This window comes from Sus scrofa, chromosome 5 (genome assembly GCF_054392235.1).
Source record: "Sus scrofa isolate SSC_HxYL_T2T_F1_AM1 chromosome 5, Sscrofa_HxYL_maternal_Yorkshire_Landrace_v2.0, whole genome shotgun sequence".
In the NCBI taxonomy this organism is placed as follows: Eukaryota; Metazoa; Chordata; class Mammalia; order Artiodactyla; family Suidae; genus Sus; species Sus scrofa.
In genome coordinates, this window is record NC_139387.1 from 82,687,177 (window position 1) to 82,709,032 (window position 21,856).

At 38.3% G+C, this 21,856-nt stretch overlaps 1 protein-coding gene across 4 annotated transcripts in view; it reads right to left on the reverse strand.

Annotated features, from left to right (window-relative positions):
• Nucleotides 1–21,856, reverse strand: part of NELL2 (neural EGFL like 2) — a 333,105-nt gene that overhangs the window by 149,495 nt on the left and 161,754 nt on the right. The gene's annotated exons all lie outside the window — the stretch shown is intronic.

Sequence of the window (21,856 nt, forward strand, 5' to 3'; positions counted from 1 at the left end):
CACTTAAATATATGAAACCAATAACATGTAGTTTATTAGAGATACGAGTAGAGATATAGGTATCCTAGCAAGTGTCTGAACAGAGATGAAATTACAATGTAGAGCCTGATAAAAATGAGAAGCTGTAGAATATCAAAATAAGATACCATACTGGAGAACTTCCATAGTAATTCATATACCAAGTTTTGAGTGTAGAGACTTGCAAACGATAAGCACTAATACTAACTAGGAAGAATGTGAATGTTCACAATAAATCTGTCCCCATTTTATAGCATCTCTCTGCATGGAACATAAAGTATTTTACAAGTATTTTATCATTATGTAATACTCTTTATTAAGGACCTTAATACATTGACCAGGCAAGGTTCTTTTCCTCCAGAAGTCTACTTTTTCAAGGCCTTGTGGTGAATGCACAAAGCAGCATTGACCTCATCGGTACTGTTTAAAAAATGAATCAATTATAGGAGATAGCCGGGAGACCCAATACTACAAGAGGCATGCCATTCATATAAATTCAACTATGTTCCCAGTCCTGGGAAGGTCAAAAGAAGCAACTGACACAATCTCTTGGGAAGCTGAATTTTAGAGCTGGAAGGCTCTTGGCAATCATCTGAGCTAATTACTTATTTTACAAAAGAGATTCAATTTTCTATTCAACTTCTAAACAAAAGTCAACAGGGCAAGTTACAAGCTTCTTAGCATACAAAGCCCTTCCCAGTTCAGCCATTACTTTTTTGGCTTTATATTCTATGACCTCACTCCCTCTTCCCTCTCAGTATTCTGGGCACACTGAGGCTCCAATCAATCCTTGTACGGGCCATGCTCATTCATGCTTACGTTCTTTTGCATATCTTGTTCTCTCTTCTCCTCTTCTCCCTATGGCCACCCCCAGTGGATCTTGTCTACCAACTGATTTACCTTTCAAGGATCTGTTTAAATGTCTCTCTGAGAAAACCTCCCTAATAAAATAAAATGTTCCCTATGCAGTGCTCCCTTGGAATTTTGTAAATGGTCCCATTACAGATTTATCTACTTTACGTGTATTAATTTTTGTAAGCTTCTTCTTTCCAATAAGTCAAATATACTCCTTAAGGGTAGGGATCATCTATTTGTGTTTCTATCTATATGAGATGCTTTTTAAAAACAATGGTTTTTGTGCCAACTCCCAAAGCCCCATTCCAAATTCTGATTTAATTATCTGTGGTGGAACACAGATATAATATTATTTTTAATTTTCTTTGTGAAGAGTCTAATGCAGGAGTCAGCAAAAATTTTCAGCTAAGAGCCAGAGAGTAAGTATTTAAGGCATTGGGGTCTTAGGATCTCTGTTGAAACTATTTACCTTTTGCAGCATGAAATCAACCACAGATAATATGTAAATGAATGACACTGACAAGGTTCGAATAAAGCTTTATTTACCAAATCAGAAGGTGAAGCAGATCTGGATGTGAAGCTCACCTCTTCCAACAAACACATCAAAATTATATGTATATGTGGAAGAATTTTCACTGAAAAATAAGTGGAAAGTGGAGATCTCTTGCACAACCAAAAAAGCTGCAAAAAAGATCTCCATGTAACCAGGTAGGATGAAAATGAAAAAGAGAAAAAGGCATCAGTATAAGATTGGCATCCTTGAGAAGAATCTGTGAAGAAAAGTCCCCATGTAGACCCTTGACATGGGGATCCCCTTTTCCTGCTAGGAGGTTGGCTGGCACTGGAGGATTCTGGACTTTGTTCACAAGGAGTGTGTGCATGTTGGCTTGCTGGTAATCATGGCAGAGAGAGTAGAGCCAATGGCTGCCACCTTGCCACGCTTCCTAGTCTGAAATGCATGCTGGTGGTACTGCTAGAAGTCAGTGGCTAGGCTCCATGGAGACAGCCTAGAGGGCTCACAGAACGGTTTCAGCTGAACCTGGAAGTCCTATGTTAGCACACACATGGCAAGATGGGTCTGGCATTGGAGAACCCCATCAATGCTTGCACAGGAGGAGGTGGTCTGGTTTTGGCAGACATTATGGGCTCATGCATGGAGTGGGTGGCTCTGACCTTGAAGACCATTAACAGAGTCCACAGTGTGGGGGCAGGTCTGACCATAGTGACCTGCTTTGAGGGCTTAGTGCCATAGAAATGCACATCTCAGGTGAAAAGACGTTGGTGAGAAGAACACAGTAGTTCATTTCCAGCAGGAGCTCTTGTTCCACACCACAGCTTAGAGCCAGATCAGGGGTGGACAGGTCCTGGGAAAGGCCTGCCACAGAGGCAGCCCAGATCCACAACCAACTTGATTCCTGCAGCCACAGCACCCCGACCCCTAGCACTAGCCCACTCCACATCACAGCCTAGTACTAGGTCTGAAATAAAGACAACAGAGAAAGAGATGCAACCTTGAGCTGCAGGTGGACAAAACAACAGATGTCTGAAAAGACAGTGCATAGCTTTGCTGGGCCTCACTTGCTTCAGTGGTCACATCCTTTGGGATAGAGAGCATACATTCAAGGGCAACAAAGACTTATTGAACCTGACTCCCAGGGCTCCTGCTACAATGGAGGAGCAGATATTTCCCTCGATAAGGCTGTGACAGACACAGAACAAAGAAGTGGCTCTGCTCAACACCCAGTACAGTATCCAGATACCACAACACAAATCACACCTTCTATCAAGGGGATAACAGCCAGAACACTCTGAGGAAAGATGTGGCTGGCATCCATACCAAAAACAACAAAAATATTGGATGCAAAAAGTCTATACAAGGATGCACCCACATAAAAACAGCCCTTTAAGACCACATTAGATAAGAGTTTCTCCTAAATTCATCAAGACATAGAAAGTTAAGTAAAATGAAAAAAGCAGAGGAACTCAATTAAAAGAACAAGAGAAATTCCATGAAATAACAAATAATGAAATGAAGCAGACCTCACTAGTCTATTAGACCCTGAGTTCAAAAAGGAGATAATAAAAACGCTAAAAGAATTAAGAAAGATTATCAATAGAAACGTGGATCACTGTAACAAGGAACCAGAAACTGTAAAGAGGAACCAGTCAAAATTAGACAGTTACAGAGCTGAAAACCAATCTAGAAGTGATGAATATCAGACTAAATAATATAGAGGAACACATAAGTGATCCAGAAGATAGAATAATGGCAACTGCCAAATCAGAAAAGTAGATAGACAAATGAAAAAAAAAAAAGAAAAAAGAAAAAAAAGAAAGCAACATATGAGATCTATGGGATAATATGAAGCCTGACAAGCTATGAATAATAGGGGTTCCAGAAGGAGAAGGAAGAGAGAGAAAAGAGGATTGAAAATGTATTTGAAGAAATTATGGCTGAAAACTTCCCAAACCTATAGGAGAAAAGTATATCAAGGAATAGGAAGCACAGGAAACACATTCCCAAACAAAATGAACCCAAATAGACCCACACTAATGCATATAATTTAAATGGAAAGAGTTAAAGATAGGATTCCAAAGGCAGCAAGAGGAAAACAAAAAGTCAGTTACAAGGGATTTCCCCCCCGACCGCCAATAAAGCTAACAGCAAATTTCTCTGCAGAAACTTTGCAGGCCAGAGGGAATGCCATGATATATCCAAAGTCCTGTAAGGAAAAAAACTACAACCTAGGATATTCCACCCAGCAAGATTATCATTTCAAGTAAGAGGAAAGATAAAGAATCTTTCAAACAAGCAAAAACTAAAAGAATACAGCAATACTATATCTAACCCAAGGAAATACTGAAAGGTCTTCTCTAAATAGAAAGGAAACAAGAATCTACAGGAAAGGAAAAATCACAATAGGAAAGTCAAATATATAAAAGGATTAAAGATCACTGAAATAAGCCAGTATATAGATCAAAGAAAAATCAAAACTTTGTAAAAGTGATTATAATTACCAGCAAAAGAATAAATATGAAGATGCAAAACAGGACACCTAATTCACAAAATGTAGGGTAGAGGTAAAAAAGTAGACCTTTCAGTTCTTAAGTGTTTGAACTTATAGGACCACCAGTCTAAAAGAAGTAGATATAGAAGTTCCTGCTGTGGTTCATCAGGATAAGAACCTAACATAATGTCTGTGAGGATACAGGTTTGATCCCTGGCCTGGATCAGTGGGTTAAGGATCTGGCATTGCTGCAAGATGTGGCACAGGTTGCAGATGCTGCTCAGATCCCATGTTGCTGTGGCTGTGATGTAGGCCTGCAACTGAGGCTCTGACTTGACTCCTAGCCCAAGAACTTCCATATGGCTGCCAGTAAAAAGAAAAAAAACAAACATTTTTTAATTAAAAAAAAGGAAGTAGATATAGTAATGGGTCAACACACTTGAAAACCAGAGTAACCCCCAAACAAAAACATACAACAGATTGTCAAAAAACAAACAGAAAGGAACCCAAGCATATACCTTCAAAATAAAACATCAAGTCACAAAAGGAAAAACAGAAGAAAAAACTAAGAAGAACTACAAAATTAACCAGAAATCAAGGGTTAAAATGGAAATAAGTATGCACCTATCAATAATTACTTTAAATGTCAATGGGCTAGATGCTCTAATCAAAGACATAGAGTGGAAGATTGGATTAAAAAGCATGAGCTACAACAAGCTGCCTAGGAAAGAGTCACTCCAGGGCAAAAGACACACAGTAATTGAAATGTGGGGGTGGAAAAAGATATTTCATGCACATAGAAATAACAAGAAAGCAGGGGTAGTGATATTCATATTAGATAAACTAGACTTTAAAACAAAGTCAATAAAGAAAGAAAAATAACACTTTATAAAATAATGAGGGGATTAATACAATAAGAGGATATTATACTCATTAACATATATATACCCCATATTGCAGCATCTAAATATATAAAATAAATACTAAGAGATGTAAAGGGCAAAACTGGCAGAAATACAATAAGAGTAGGAGACTTTTCTTTTTCTTTCTTTTTCTTTTTAGGGCTGCACCAGAGGCCTATAGAAGTTCCTGGGCTAGGAGTTAAATCAGAGCTGCAGCTCTGGCCTACACCACAGTCACAGTCATGCCAGATCTGAACCATGTCTGTGACCTACACCACAGCTCAGAGCAATGCTGGATCCTTAACCCACTGAGCAAGGCCAGGGATCAAATCCGCATCCTCATGGATACTAGTCAGTTTCATTTCTGCTGTGCCACGATGGGAACTCCCTATAGTAGGAGACTTTAACACTTCACTGATATCAATGAACAGAAATTCCAGACAGAAAATGGATAAAGGAACAGAGATCCTAAATGATACAATTTACCAGCTGGATTTAATTCAAGATACTTCATCTAAAAACAACAACAACAACAACAAAAACAGAATACAAATTCTTCTTAAGTACAGATGGAACATTATCTAGGATAGAACACATGCTAGGTTACAAAACAAGAATTAACACATTTAAGAGGATAGAAATTAATTCAAGCATCATTTCTTATCATAATGGCATGGAACTACAAATCAACCACAAAGAGAAAAATAAAAAATAAAAAAACACATAGAAACTAAAGAACACACTATAAAAAACCATGAGTAAACAATAAAATCAAAGAAAAAAATCAGAAAATACCTCAAGACAAACGACAAGGAAAACACAACCTCACAAATTCTGTAGGATGTAGCACAAGTAGTTATGAGGGAAGTTCATAGTGATACAAATCTTCCTCAAAAATAAGAAAAATCTCAAATGAACAACCTAATCTACCACCTAAAGTAATTAGAGAAAGAGGAATAAACAAAATCCAAGTCAAAAGAAAAAAACAAATTATAAAGATCAGAGAAGAAATAAATAAAATATTGATCACAAAAACAATAGAAAAGATCAATAAAACCAAGGGCTGTTTTTTTTTAAAGAGATAAACATCAACATACCTATAGCCAGGCTCACCAAGAAGAAGAGAAAGGACGTAAATAAACAAAATAAAAAATTAAAGAGCACAAAAAACAAGTAATGCCATAGAAATACGAAAAAAAAAAAAATTCAGAAAGGAATACTATGAACAGTTATATATCAACAAGCTGGACAACCTAGAAAAAATGGGCAAGTTTCTAGAGACATACAGCTTTCCAAAGTTGAGTCAAGAAGAAACTGATAATTTGAATAGAGTAATGAGATAGAATCTGTAAAAAAAAAAAAAAAAAAAAAAAAAAAAAAAAAAAAAAAAAAAAAAAAATCTTGCAATCAAAAGTCCAGGGCATCACTGGGGAATTCTAAAAAACATACAGAGAACTTAAGCCTACTCTTCTCAAACTATTCTATTCCAAAAATTAAAGAGGAGGAAACATTCACAGATTCATTTTATGAGGTTATCACTACCCAGAAAGACAAAGTGAAAAAAAAATCCTGGATTTCCCATTGTAGTGCAGCGGAAACGAATCCGACTAGGAACCATGAGGTTGCGGGTTTGATCCCTGGCCTTGCTCAGTGGATTAAGGATCCAGCATTGCCGTGAGCTGTGGTGTAGGTCACAGATGTGGCTCAGATCTGGCATTGCTGTGGCTGTGGCGTAGGCCAGCGTCTACAGCTGTGATTAGACCCCCAGCCCTATAAAGATAAAAGATCAAAAAAAAAAAAAAATCCTTACAATCACATAAGAAAAAAATGAATAAATAAAATGCCTATGAATAAACTTAACCAAGGAGATAAAAGCCCTATATGCTGAAAACTATAAAATTGATACAGGAAACTGAAAATTGTTGAAAGAAATAGAATAATATTTCATGCTCTCAGATTGAAAGAATTTATACTATTTAAATTGCCATATTACCCAAATCAATCTACAGATTTAATTTGATCTCTATAAAAATACCTATGATACTGTCACAGAATTAGAACAAATAATCTAAAGATTATATGGAACCCAAAAAGACTCAGGATTGCAGAAGCCATCCTAAGAAAAGAGAACAAAGCTGGAAGCCTAACGTTCCACACCTCATTCTTTACTACAAAGCTGCAGTAATCAAAACAAAGCAGGACTGGTCCCAAAACAGACATATAGATCAATAGAACAGAATATAGAACCCAGAAATAAAGCTATACACCTAGGTAAATTATGATAAAGAGGCAAAGACTATATGGAGGAGAATAGACACTCTTCTATAAGTGGTGCTGGGAAACCTGGACAGCTACATGTGGAAGAGTGAAATCAGAAAAGTTTCTCATATTGTATACAAAAATAAACTCAAAATGTTTTAAAGAACTAAATATAAGATGATACCATAAAATCATTAGACGAGAACATAGGTAAAAAATATTCTTGGACATAAATCATAGTAATATTTGTAGTCTCCCAAAGCAAAAGAAATAAAAGCAAAAATAACCAAATGGGACCTAATCAAATTCAAAAGCTTTTGAAAAGTAAAGGAAACCATCCACAAAATGAAAAGACAACCTATGGAATGGGAGAAAATATTTGCAAACAATGAACTGACAAGGAGTTAATATCTAATATATGCAAACATTTCATATTACTCAATAGTGAAAAACAATCAACTCAATCAAAAATGGTAGAATGAGTTCTCATTGTGGCTCAGTGAGTTAAGAATCCAACTAGTATCCAGGAGGATGGAGGTTCAACCCCTGGCCTCCTTCAGTGGGTTAAAGGATCAGCCATTGCCGCAAGTTGAGGCATAGGTCACAGCTCAGATCTGATGTTGCTGTAGCTATAGCATAGATTGGTGGCTGTGGCTCCAAATGAACCCTCACCTGGGAACCTCCTTATGCCATAGGTTCAGTCCTAAAAAGACCAAAAAAAAAAAAAAAAAAAAAAAAAAAAGGTAGAAGACATAAATTTTTTCCAGAGAAGATATACAGATGGCCATAGGCACATGAAATGAAGCTCAACATCACTAATTATCACAGAACTTCAAATCAAAAACAAAATGAGGTATCTCACACTGGTCAGAATGGCTACCATCAAAAAGTCTACAAATAATAAATGCTGGAGAGGGTACTGATAAAAGAGAACTTCTGCACTGATGGTGCAAATGTAAATTGGTAAAGCCACTATGGAAAACAGTATAGAGGTTCCTTTAAAAATTATAAATAGTGCTACCATATGAACCAGGAATCCCATTCCTGAGTATACATCTGAAAAAGATGAAAACTCTATTTTGAAAAGATATATGCAATATAAAGATCATAGCAGCACTTTTTATAATAGCCAAGGCAGGGAAACAACCCAAGTGACCATCAAAAAACAACTGGCTTAAGAAGATGTGAGCTCAGTTGCCTTTTGAGATACACACACACACACACACACACACACACACACACACACACACACACACCACAATGGAATATTACTCATCCTTAAAAAAGAAGGAAATATTGCCATTTTCAGCAATACTTCATACTAAGTGAAGTAAGTCAGAGAGAGTAAGGCAAATATTACATATCACTTATATGTGGAATGTAAAAATAATACAAATGAATCTATATGCAAAAGAGAAACAGACTTACAGACATATAAAACAAACTTACAGCTACCAAAGGTGAGGGAGTGGAAGGGTAAATTAGGAGTATGGATTAACAGATGCATAAAATAGACAGCAACAAGGGTTTCCTGTATAGCACAGTGAACTATATTCAATATTTTGTAATAACCTATAAAGGAAAAAAATTTGAAAATACATATATATTATATAAATATATATGTTTATATATATATATTTATAACTTTGCTATACACCTGAAACTAACACCATATTGTAAATCAACTATCATTTAATAAAAAAATGAATAACTGAGCATATAATTCACTTTTGTATGCATAATACCTTACAGAGTGTCCAGTACATGATGAGGTCAATAAATGGTGTAGAATGAATGAATAAATGTGTCCAGGTCACTTTAAGGAAGATCTGAAATGACTCAGATTTTCTGACTTCTGTCATAATACTCTTCACATGTTGCCATGCTACTGCTAAAGGTTTGCACTGGTCTGTAAGTAAAGTACACATTCAATTACAGCCTAAAGACTCAAACTACAGGCACCCTGGGAGAAGATGATGAAAACGCATTTGCTTCCAGAGTCTAGAGATCATAACAGGAATCATATGGGATTTTTAATATGCTCAGCTGTATCACAGGACTTTAATCCTGGCCTCTGAGAGGGTGCTGCAGGAAGTCAACGTTGCTGAGAGCCATTGCAGAAGTTCTCAGAGCTTAAGCTGCGAGCTGGAGGAATGGCCACAAATAGTCCATGTGCACAAAAGCTTGAAGAATTTACCTCGGGATGATATCTTGGTTATCGGAGAGAAGAACTTTTGAGATCATCATGACATCATCTCAAAACAAGAGTAGCTCCCAGTGAGAGACTATAGTTCCTGATAGAGCCAAGGAAGTAGCTTCAGTGCCTAGAGCAGGACTGAGCCCCAGCTGCAGTAAACATTAACTATAGAAAGCAGAGTCTCTCTCTCCAAATAGTATCCTAGAGAAGGAAGCCTATCCTAGCAGGTGTAGCCCCAAACCTGGCAAATAAAACCCATATGTACATCTGAAACACCCCGGATCCCTCCCAAGAACACTTAAGTAATGGGAACTTTGAGAATACTAGAGTCCTGTAGGAGAGGATGGAGAAAAGAGGGCAGTGAATTGGGGCTGTTTCTGTCAACATGACTCTACTTACAGCTATAAACTATGGGATATTTTGATTTGTAACATGAATAAGGGATAATTTGTGAAAAGGCAAGTAGGCCTTTTCATTGTTAGGTCTACATCCCATATTGTTGGGGGCCATGGCCTGTCCAGTTTTCTTTAGTAGAAGTTTCCTTTTAAACTATCATATGCTCAGAGAGAACACAATGCAGGATTGCAAAACAAAAACCAGGAACCTATTTAATGTGAAGCATTTTGGGAACTTGAATAATCTGGATCACACAGAAATACATGATTCATACTAAGAGATACGAAGTGCCAGACCTATTTCTTGGAGCAGTATTGCAAGGGGAAAAGAAGTAAAATATAAAAAAAATCATCGTAAAATATCAAAAAATATCAACTTACATACCTAATTGCTGATTGCCTTTGTAAACTTCTCATGCCCCATCTTCAGGAAAAGAAGTCCCTCGAAAGCCATATTTACATACTAAAACTGCAAGGCTACAAAAATGCCACTTCTACTTATATGTGCAGATTCTCACAGGCACAAAAATGGCATAACTAAACACTAATTAGGTGGAAAACATATTCAATCTTAATCCAGGGTATATTTTAGTCCCAAATCCCAATTCAAAGACTTAATGAGTAAGATTTTCACAATTCAGCTCTCTACACACCTATTATATGTTTTTTGTGTCCAAGTTACTTTATCAAATTCTCAGTCATACGGATGACCCTTAGGTATAAAAACAACCTTAGGTGGATAGTACCAGGGGCAGAATATATACTTCACTAGAACTTTCTAAGTGCAGAGAATAGCACATTGCTAGAAGGGCTGCCACAAAAGGCAGCTACCTGCCAAATTGAAGTAGTCAAACATGAGCTGGACATACTGTAGAAATTCATGCAATGAGTGCATTGCTGAACCATGTGGCTTTTAACAGTCCTTTCAAAATTCAGTACAGAGAGCTAAAGAATAGACCCTGACTTAAAAGAAATTAAAATCCAGGAAATAGTAATATCATCATTACCATCATCCAGTTAGGTGGAGTTAGATGTCTTCTATGTTTTAAGCCTGTATATCAGTATCTCTAAGAAAGATTTATGGTTCCTTGAAAACAGAGTATTGCATGGGCAAATAGTTTCAGCATGATTATATTGCTCTCCTTCCCCTATCCCCTCCTTAAAATTCACAAAGTACATGAGCAAACTACAGGGTTTGAAACAGCTCATTGTTTTTGAAAAATCTTCATTCACTTTTTCAACAAGTATGTAATGGGCAGGAACCATGTCCATTTACTGCATGAGGCAACAAAGACAAATTCCAGCTAGAGAAATAACACTCAAGCAATAATGTTATGAAGTGATGCATACTCTATAACAAAAACATATACAATGTGTGGTAAATAGGGAGCAACCAGCTTTTTTTTTCTAACACAGCTCTAATTTGTTCCAAGCACCAATTAACGCATTTGGGAATTTATATTTGGTGACATAAATAATTTTATAATGCTTCCCTCTCCCAACGTGAGGAGCTGATAATGAAACTAAGAAGCCAGGAAATATTTATATGAATAGCAACATGGAGTCCTCTATACTAAGTGCCAAAAGGAAAAAAAAAAAAAGGACAGCTGATGACTAAGGACAGAGGCCACTAAGGAATATGCGATAGTATGGCAGGACTTGAAGAGGCTTTTGAAGAAGCAAGCAGGCTTGAGGTGACTGACTTGCACAAAGTTGGAGGGGGCTGCCACAGCAGAGTTTCCTGTCAAACAGAGGTGTTCAAAGAACAGTACTGTAATGACTCAAGTCTGGTGCAGGCAGCAGAGGCAGCAAAAATATGAAATGTTGAGGAACAGAGACTATTCCATTTCAATGGAGTCTGTGCAGGGGAAAAGAAAAGGAAATACAGTTATGGGATAGGAGACACAATGTGCATGCACTTAAATGCCCAACAAATATAAGAAAGTTATCCATCTGCTGTGATATGAAGACATTAAGGAAAAATACATCCCACAAGAGCTGGTAAGATGCAATTGTGGCATTAATAAGAGAAGTGCAATCGAGGTGATGACAATGTTCACAAAGTAATAAGTCTGAGTCTTAAGTGGTTACTAAATCTATAGCAACCCTCCCAGCCAGCCCTAGTTGCTCCATATATATTTTTTGCCTTTTTTTTCTTTTTTAGGGCCTCACCAGTGGCATATGTAAGTTACCAGGGTAGGGGTCGAATTGGAGCTGTAGCTGCCAGCCTACACCACAGCCACAGCCACAGCAACGCAGGATCTGAGCCGAGTCTATGACCTACACCTCAGCTCACTGCAATGTCAGATCCTTAACCCGTTGAGTAAGGCCAGGGATCAAACCCACATCCTTATGGGTACTAATTGGGTTGTTAACCCACTGAGCTACAACAGGAACTCCCCCAGTTGCTCCATATTAATTATCCACATCTGAAACTCTCCTATTAAGTTATTTGTTAGCATGTCTGTTATCTGTTGCTATTGGAATGTAAGATTCAGGAGAGGAGAACTTGTTCTAGAACAATGGCTGGCCCTCACCAAATATCTGCTGAATATCAGTGAATCCTTTTATGGATTTTCATCTGGAAGAAGAAAAGATAAGCATCCTTATTCACACTGGTCTGACCTGGAGCTCACATTGGCAGAGTGAATCCTCTGTCTTCCCAGAATACCGCCCAAGCATTGACTTAGACATGGGCTTTCTGTATGAACAGTAAACATAATTCACGGTAGTGAAACAGTCTTCTGTCATGGAAGGACACTCTGGTGGGAATAAAGAAGCCTGGAGTCTAGTCTTTGGCTCTATTATACCAGACAGGCATTTCATCTCTCTGGACTTTAATCATATATAAAGACAAAGGCTAGGGGTTTCCAAGTCTTTATCAGCCCTTATACTTTATAATTCTAACACAGAGAACATGATCTATAGGATTTCAGTGAATAATCTGATTCTCTAGGATTTTGTAGGACACCCAATCATACTCTCCCCAAATTAAAAAGCAGAAGTAAACTCTGTTTCTTATACTTGAACAGCTTCTCTTGCCCCAGGATAATTCAAGCTGATCTATTTTAGAAACAGGAATTTATAAATTCCTTTTTATCCTATCTGAAAGCTGAGGCTGACTTTGTAATTATTCAGTCATAGATTTTTAGATCTGAAAGGAACTTTAAAAATCATCTAATCTAACCCCAGTCATTTACAGTTGAAGAAATGGAAGCATAAGGAAGCCAGAGACAAATTAAAGAGGTGGCAAGTATCAGACCAGGAAACTTTCCTGAGCCACATGAAAAAATCTGGATTTGATCCTTATGAAATGGGGAGGGTTTCAGGAGAGTGTTAACTGAATCAGGTTTTTGGAAGATCCCTCTAGCACAAGTTTACATGGTTAATGAGTAGCAATCAATGTAAGAACACTGCTTCCAGACCCCAGGTCCCAAGTTAATGTTCCTTTTGGCCATAGACCAGTCTCCACAGGAACCCTAGAGGCAGTGGGCACTCAAGCATGCTGCCCCCCTCCTATGTGCTTCTGGCACATCACCCAGCTACCCTCATCTTATGCCCTGCATATGAGTGATGCTATTTTTTTAAAGCATGGTATATTTCCAAGGCTGTAGCATTCTTGATTTTGCCCTGTAAAAGGATTATATTAGCATATTAATGAACACTGATGCTTTCTTGCTCAGCCAGTAAAATCTTGAAGTCATACAGCTCAATGGCAAGAACTCCTCATAGAGAAGAATAATACAGATAAGTATGGGTTATTACAAAGTCTTGGCCCAGCAACTGTGAAAAACTGGCTTGGCAAAGTTGGCAAAGAGATCAATAACTTAATTCATAAACCTAGAAAAAGGCTAAGTTCTGAGAAATGTAATTCTGGAAAGAGATTTGAGAGTAACATTTGGAAAGATAAGAGTATTTGTAAAAATAGAAAAATTTGCAAGTAAAAGTAGGCTGCTCAGTGAAAAATTAGTAAAGAATAAATTAAAATGTCATTTACAAATAAACTAACATTTAAATGAATTGCCAGCAATCATATTTTAAAGTCACTGGCATTAATGAGTTTGTTTACCAAATATTAATTTTTATGTATTAAAAACTACATCCCTCAAATGCTACTGAAATGCATGATTTTTTGACATCTCAAAATAGTAGCCACATATTTCCTTCATTCATGTTTTAAAATCCATTCATTATGAATTGTACAGTACCTTCTTCAAGAAGAGTGAGAGCCCTGGCATTGTATCAGTCTTCTTGCTACCCTCAACGGAACATATTACTGCTAGCTTTGGGATTCCTGACTTAAGTATATATAGAGACATTCAGAGACAGTGAAAGAGAGACAGAGATAGAGACAGAGACAGACAGAGAGAGAGAAAGATAGAGACAGAGACAGAGAAAATGACATGCAATAGGAAAACCACAACAGAGCTGAGAGTGGATCATAAACTAATACCTATGGGGAAAGGTGAGATAATTTGGAATATTAAGGGGCAGAGGAAAAAAAGCATGCGTGGTTTATCCATGTACGTAATAGTTATTGAAATCTTATACTGTGTCCAAAGTACTCACTTGGACACCAATGTCACAGCCTTGAATAAGAGAGATGTAGTATCTGTCCTTGCAGAGCTTATGGTCTTTCTGACAAGAGAAAGAGATATTACCACCAGTACTACTAATAATGCTATGAGAATTTGACAAGGATAGTACCACCTGGAAAAAAAGCAAGGGCTCAAAATCCAGTCTTACAGGCAAGGCAAAGCTTCCCGGAGGATGTGACATCTGACCAGAAGACTAAAGGAGAAGCAGAGTTAGCCAACTGAGATGGGAAAAAGAAGAGCATTTTACCTACTCAAAAAATAGCAAGACATTCAATGTGGCTGATGAAGTAAGCAGAAGCTGCTTTCTGTGGAGGGCTTCCAGACCACATCAAAGTGATTGACATTATCCTATGATCAGTGGGAAACTACTGAAGTTCGTTAAGTCAGTCTTTTAATATGTCATATGTACATGGTAGAAATTTTCCAAGATGCAACAGAGTACACAATAAAAGTATGTCTGACCCTTAGCCATTCAGTTCTCTCATTCCGATCCCTGAGACAACCATGGTTACTAATTTGTGGTGCAGCCTTCCAGAGAGACCCAAGGTCCACATAAGCACATGCACAGGGGTGTGTGGGCTTCTCCTCCAAAGGGTGTCAGCTAGGGAATGAGATGACATGAGTTGCTGAGCAGGATCTTTCTAATGGCAAGGCAGAGGATGGAGTGGAGAGAAGCAAAACTGGAAGTGAGGAGGACACTTTCTTAGTAGTTTGGCTTTCTGTGTCTGTGACAGTCTATTCCAATTGAATATGGACATAGTATGCCAGATTCAAAAACTCTACACGGCTGGGAGTTCCCAACATGGCTCAGTGGTTAATGAACCTAACTAGTATTCATGAGGACATGGGTTCAATCCCTGGCCTTGCTCAGTAGGTTAAGGATTCAGGGTTGCTGTGAGCTATGGTGTAGGTCATAGGCTCAGCTCGGATGCCGAGTTGCTGTGGCTGTGGTGTAGGCTGGTAGCTGCAGCTCTGATTCGACCCCTAGCCTGGGAACTTCCACATGCCACGAGTGCAGCCCTAAAAAGACAAAAACAAAACAAAACAAAACAAAAAACACACAAAAAAAACCCTGAAAAACAAAAAACCTCTACATGGGATCTAAATTTCATGCACTCTGGGACTGACCTAGATACCTGCAGAGGAAGGAAAGAAGCTCTCAAGAATAACATCCTCCTTCTCAGCAACTGGGTGGACCTGTGCCATGGGAAATGTAGGAATACACTGGATTACAGAGAAGCATGGCATTTAGACATGCTCATTTTGAGGTGGTTATGATATGTCCGAGTAGAACTGTGGAAGCATCTGTCAGATATGTAAGCCTAGGGCTGAGAAGAGAGGACAAGGCTGGAGATCAAGATTTGGGAGTCCTGCGCACAGAGCAGGTCATTAAAACCACGGTCTTAGACAATGTCATCCAGGGAGAGGGTGCTGGATAAGGAGAGGAAAATTAAGATGAAGCCCTGGGGAACTTCAACATTTAAGGGGCAAGTGAAGAACGGAGACTGAAAAGATCGCTCAGAGACGTAGCAGCAAACTGGAAGAGTGTTGGAAGTAGACAAATGTTGAACTGGGGGTAGCGTCATCTTTTCAACACACCTTCTATATTTGGGGAATCATCATCTCCCCAAGATAAAAGTCACAACTCTTAATTTCCAATGTACTTGATGGATAAAATAAAGGCCTGTAACCCAGGACTGCCAATCAGGGGCACTGACGCCAAACTTCAATTCAGAGGAGAACTCGGGCCTAAGCAAGGCCATGAGATCTTCTAGCAAGCCTGGTGGAGAAGGCATTCAGCACTCAGTGTGGGAGCAGTGGTACAGCTTCTGGAGTCCAGTCCTGGGTGTCAGCAGTGGAAAGTAGGCAGCATTTGTGTGAGTTGTTGTGTGGACACCAAGAGACAGAGGTGGTAGGATTTGCGCCAAGATGTGATAGGTGCTGCCTTGGCTTAACATCATTGAAAGCTGTCCTCCCACAAATCTTGTGAACCATCTCACAGCCTCCAATATATTCCTTTCCTGCTTAAACTGCCAGAGTGGATTCTATTGTTTGCAACTCTAACCCCTGATCAATACAATGTGCTTTCATGTAGATAAGGTAAATGAGGTTTTGAAGGAGGAAGTGATCAATAGATTTAATTGCTGCCGAGAGGTCAAGCAACAGACGGACTGAAAAATATCTGATTTAACATTATAGAAGCTATCAGTGATCTTGGTGAGTGTAATCTGGAGGGGATATGGGATGAAAAATCTAGACTGAAGTGAGTTTAGGAAAGCACCTGGCATGAAGAAATAAAGACAATGAAAACAAATCACACCTTTAGGTAATCTGACTATAAAAAAAGGAGGGCAATAACACAAAAGCTAGAAGGGTAGGTGGGTTAATGGAGGAACTTAAGCTTATTTAATGCTGATGAGAAGCAGCAACTAGAAAGAAGTGGAAAACCAAATTTGGGAGGCTAATGGATGGAGAATGTTTCCTCTGAAGACAGGAAGAGAGGAGATTTGGCACTAAGATGGACCATTACTCAGAGGAGGCAGGGTGCCTATTCCACTGAGATGAGGGAGAGGAAGAAAGGGTGTGAGAAGAATGTGGATTTATGTAATGAGAGCAGGAGGATGAGGAAGATACTGTTCCTGGTAAAGAAGGTATCTGCTGAGAATAAAAGAAGGGGTAGAGTCAAAACTGGCAGGAAATGGTGAAGGTCTGAAATAATCATTGTGAGAAACGAGAGGATGCATTTTACTGAGCTGGGAAGCGCAGTAAAATCACCAACCTGACTGCAGCCCCCAGCGAGGAACCAGGCACACAGAGTTGGACAGATCCACCACCTGACTTTTCTTTTTCTCTTTTTAGGGGTGCAGGTGCAGCATATGGAAGTTTCCAGCCTAGGGATTGAATCTGAGCTACAACTGCTGGCCTACATCACAGTCACAGCAACGTGGGATCGGAGCTGAGTCTGGGACCCACACCATACCTCATGGCAACGCTGGATCCTTAACCCACTGAGGGGGGCCAGGAATTGAACCTGCATCCTTATGGATACCAGTTGGATTCATTTCCACTGAGCCACAACATTAACTCCCCACCATCTGACATTTTTGAAACACTCTGATTCTTACAGTGCATGTTCATAGGCACTATGTGTTCATTCTTACAAAACCCTTGTGACCTAGGCCAAAAAACAGAGTAACTCTCTTTCCTCAGCCAAGGAAACTGTTTGAAGTAGAGAAGTGTCTCACATGTTTACTGTAAGCCAGTTGGTCAGCAAATCTGGAGTAGAATCACTCCATATAACCCACTGTTCCTCCACAATCTGGCCTCTACCTTTGCAGTTTAACCTACTAACACACCTGGACATAAGCCTCCTATTGCAGAAAAACTCCTCTTGTTCTGTCTCTTGGCTTACTCTTCTCTGCCCATCTAAATTGGATTCACTCTTCAAGGCCCACATGAAGTCCCAATTCCTCCACAGTGTCTCTCTAAACTCTTTGGCCATAGGGAGTCCATCTGTCTCTACTTCTGCACTTTTTATCCATGCTTATGCATGGCTAGTTAGTAGCTGTTTTGGCTGAATCCAGCTTGCTTGCAACCGGCTCATTTGAAAGATTGCCTTGTCATGTTGCATTTGAAAATTCATCGAGTTGAACTGCCTCCTTTCCAGGAAGGCAGATTAGTATTTTTCAATATTAAAAACTCCTTTAATAAATAAATATATATTTATTTTGCCAAAAACAAGGGTTTCAGTCATTACAATATCCAAACTGCTGCCCATTCAGAGTTATTCGATTAATCTAAACATTATATCAGGGCTTTCATGAAAGATATGAAGCCACTCCAATTTCCAATTGTTTGTTTATATATAAATCACTGACTAAATTGCATTGCTAAATTTGACAATTTTCATCAACATTTAATGCTGATTAGGAAGGATGACCCACAACAACTCAGTATAAACAAACATACATGCTCTGCAATTTCAGTCCCATTTATTGCCTGTCACATTCTTATTTAAGGATATCGACGATTTGTAAAAATCTGTTTAGGAGTACACTCTTCATAGTAAAGAAAAATTACTTGAAAGAAATTTAAAATGGAATAAAAAGTAAAAATGAAAATATTCATATATATTATCAAAATCCTAGGGATCTCTTTCATACCATACCAATCAATAAGAGATGCAATTTAGAACCATAATGTTGAGATTGCCTCTTAACCAACAGTTGATGTGCACCCAGGGTAGAACCAATTTCCTAACTGTCCTTTGTGTCCAAACACATGAGGCTCTTTTTGCTCTGGAACAGTCATTTGCCTAAACCAGCCAAGCCCTCCTCCATATAACTCAAATCTCTCATCCTTTCCTGACATTTAGTTTGTGCCTATCTGCTTCCTGCAATCCACAGCTATTGTTGTCTCCTAAAATCTTATTCCTATTTCTATTCAATTCATAATATTAACAGTGAAACTAACACTAATATTTTTTGCTTTGGCCATGCCATTTCATTTTTCTTCACATATTCACATGTTTTCACAACCGACTCTAAATATAATCTCAGGACCATGGAAACAAAGTTAGATTTATTTTATTTGTACAATTCTTATGTATTTCTAGCTATCCTGTTTTCCTGTCATTAGCCACGCTCAAACTTCCATCTCCTATCTCCAAGGCTTTTTTTTTTTACCTGATGGCCTTGCTGCTCATGATAATTTCATTTTATGTTGGAGTTGTTCTTATTTTTGAAACTAACGACTCCATAAAGAGAGGAAGAGAATTGTAAAAGGAATGCTAATAGTTGTGTTTCACTTCAAGCAAGTGTTTGCTAATTGACTTCAACATTTTTAACAAATTTAACTAGAACATATGACTTGGCTTTCTTGAAAGGCAAGACAGAGCTTGTGTTTACAATTTAATCTCTAAGTTATACATGACCTTAAACTTAATGAAGTTGGAAAAAAGTTTTTTCCATCAATTTAAATTTTAAAAATTGTCAATCATGTAATGCTTCACATCTCACTTCAAATGAATTCTTTCCAGGGAGGTGGCTTTTTAAAAAAATTTTATTTAAAGACAAACTGATAAAGCACCACCACTTCAAGTAGGACACCTACAACAACTGATTTTGCTTAATTCTAAGCAAACATTCCCCTAATATTAATAAACAAGTACATACACATGTAATTATAAGTATTTTAACTCACTACTGATTTATAGAAAAATAACATGAATCCCTATGGTTACATTTAAAGCCTCACCATATAATTTGCAAAATGAGGACAAACTCTGTAACAAACATTATATATACTCTATAACCAAGAACTGGTTAGAATTATATTCAGATCAGAAAGGAACTTGCCATAAAGTGGTTTGGTTCTAGAAATAATCCATAGTCAGTTATTACTGAAGTAGCTAAAGATCTCCTTAAAATATAAGATATTATCACATGGACCCTAAGAGTATTGCTGCCTCAAATTTCTAATAACCTAATAATATAATATCTTAGTTCCAAAAATATGTTCCTGTTGCATGAACTGACTGACACATTGGGAGTAATAAACACATGTGTAAAAGACAAGTTCAATGGAAATCTTTTACCAAGGACTTATTTTTCCAGGAAGGCATTTTCAAATACTTCATCTTGTTTAACCTCTCCTCCCTCAACAACCCCATGAGACAATTTCTCCTTCTTTAATAGTTGAGGAGATGGAGGCTCGGATATATTCAGTGATTTGCACAAGTTCCCATAATTAGTAAATAGTGGGAGTTAAAATTAAATTAAAATTTTTTCTGTGCAATGTTCTTTCCATACTATCAGAACTGCTCCCATTTGCCAAAAATGAAAAGATTTAGATTTGATCATATAGACATATTACATTTATTGCCTATTAAATCCACAACTTATTATTAAAAAAAAATACAGGTAGATGCACATCTAAATCTGCAAAGTATCCATCTAGGTACCAGGATGACTTTTTATCCACAAGGAGTTGTGCAAACACGTATTTGTTCCAATTGACTTTTCAGCATTAACTAGTGACAGTTACAAATGCTTAACACTGGCTGGCAGTAAATATTTCCACCATACTACAAAGCAATGCAAATAGTTGAGAACACTAGGCCAAACAAAACTCAAAATCAAACCAGAAATTCAAAAATGTTATAGGCTATGGCTACAAATGTCCTTGGCTGCTAATGAATCTGAGGCCTCCCTTCAACATTTCCCAGTCACTTCTGAGTGTTCCCGGAGTGTTTCTATGGATTCGGGAATAATTCAATACATACCATCACTGCTCACTACCCTGCCTCTGTGCATCATCTAGGCCTTCCCATGTCTTCTGAGTCTCTGCCAAAGCTAGTACATATCCTTGTGTCCCTTCTTTTCACCTTAAAAGAAGTTCCCATCCCCAAACTACAAAAATCCTGAGACACCATGGAGCATCTTTTTCAATCTTCACAACATGTTCAGAGCTACTAAAAATCAGAGTGGAGGGGAGTTCTACCTCCTAATTTTGTTTTGTTTTATGGGACTGAGCATTGTTTATGTCCAAATGTGAGCATTCATCCCTTTTCCACCACCACGTATCTTTCCCACCATTCATTGTTAAACCAGCCCTAAGCTCCTGGCAGCCCTTACGATCGTGTCCATAATCCCTCTTCACCTTTGGCATAAAACCAAAAGTCTTCAAGAGAATCAAATAAGCATTGATTAGGGGTTAGCGTCATGTACTTAGTTTAAACCAATCATTCTCTCTTGGGAGCAATTTTGTCCTCCTGGGGAAATCTGGCAATGTCTAGAGACATTTTTGGTTAACATAACTGGAAGTGGGGAGATGGACATAAGTGTGCTACTGGCCTATAGTAGGTAGAGGCCAGGGATGCTGCTAAACATCCTGTAACACACAGGACAGCCCCTGACAACAAGGAATTATCCAGTCCAAAATGTCAATAGCATCAAGGTTGAGAAATCCTGGTTTAAACTAACACCACTGTGATACACAGGGATATATGACCACACAGCCTCAGCAGTTCATCTTTCTAGGGAGGACTATATTAACTGAAGACTAAAAATAATAACAATTTTTGAAAAATCCTTCCTTAGAAGGATGTCAGTATAGAATTTGTTTAGAATAATCCTTTTAAAACTTTAACATGCATAAAAATCATCTGGAAAGCTTGTAAAAGTACAGATTTGGGGGACCCAACCCAGAATAAAGACTGTGTCCAGGAATCTATTTTTTGTTTGTTCCTTTTCTTTTTGGCCGCCCCAAGACATATGGAATTCTCAGGCCAGGGATCAGATTTGAGCCCCAGTTGTGACCTACGCAGCAGCTCGGGCCACACTGGATCCTTTAACCCACTGTGCAGGCCAGGGATTGAACCTGTGTCCTGGTCCTGTAGAGACACTGCTGATCCTGTTGTGCTATGGCAGGAACTCTTTTTTTTTTTTGTCTTTTTGCCATTTCTTGGGCCGCTCCTGCGGCATATGGAGAGTCCCAGGCTAGGGGTCAAATCGGAGCTGTAGCCACTGGCCTACGCCAGAGCCACAGCAACGCGGGATCCGAGCTGCGTCTGCAACCTACACCACAGCTCACAGCAACGCAGGATTGTTAACCCACTGAGCAA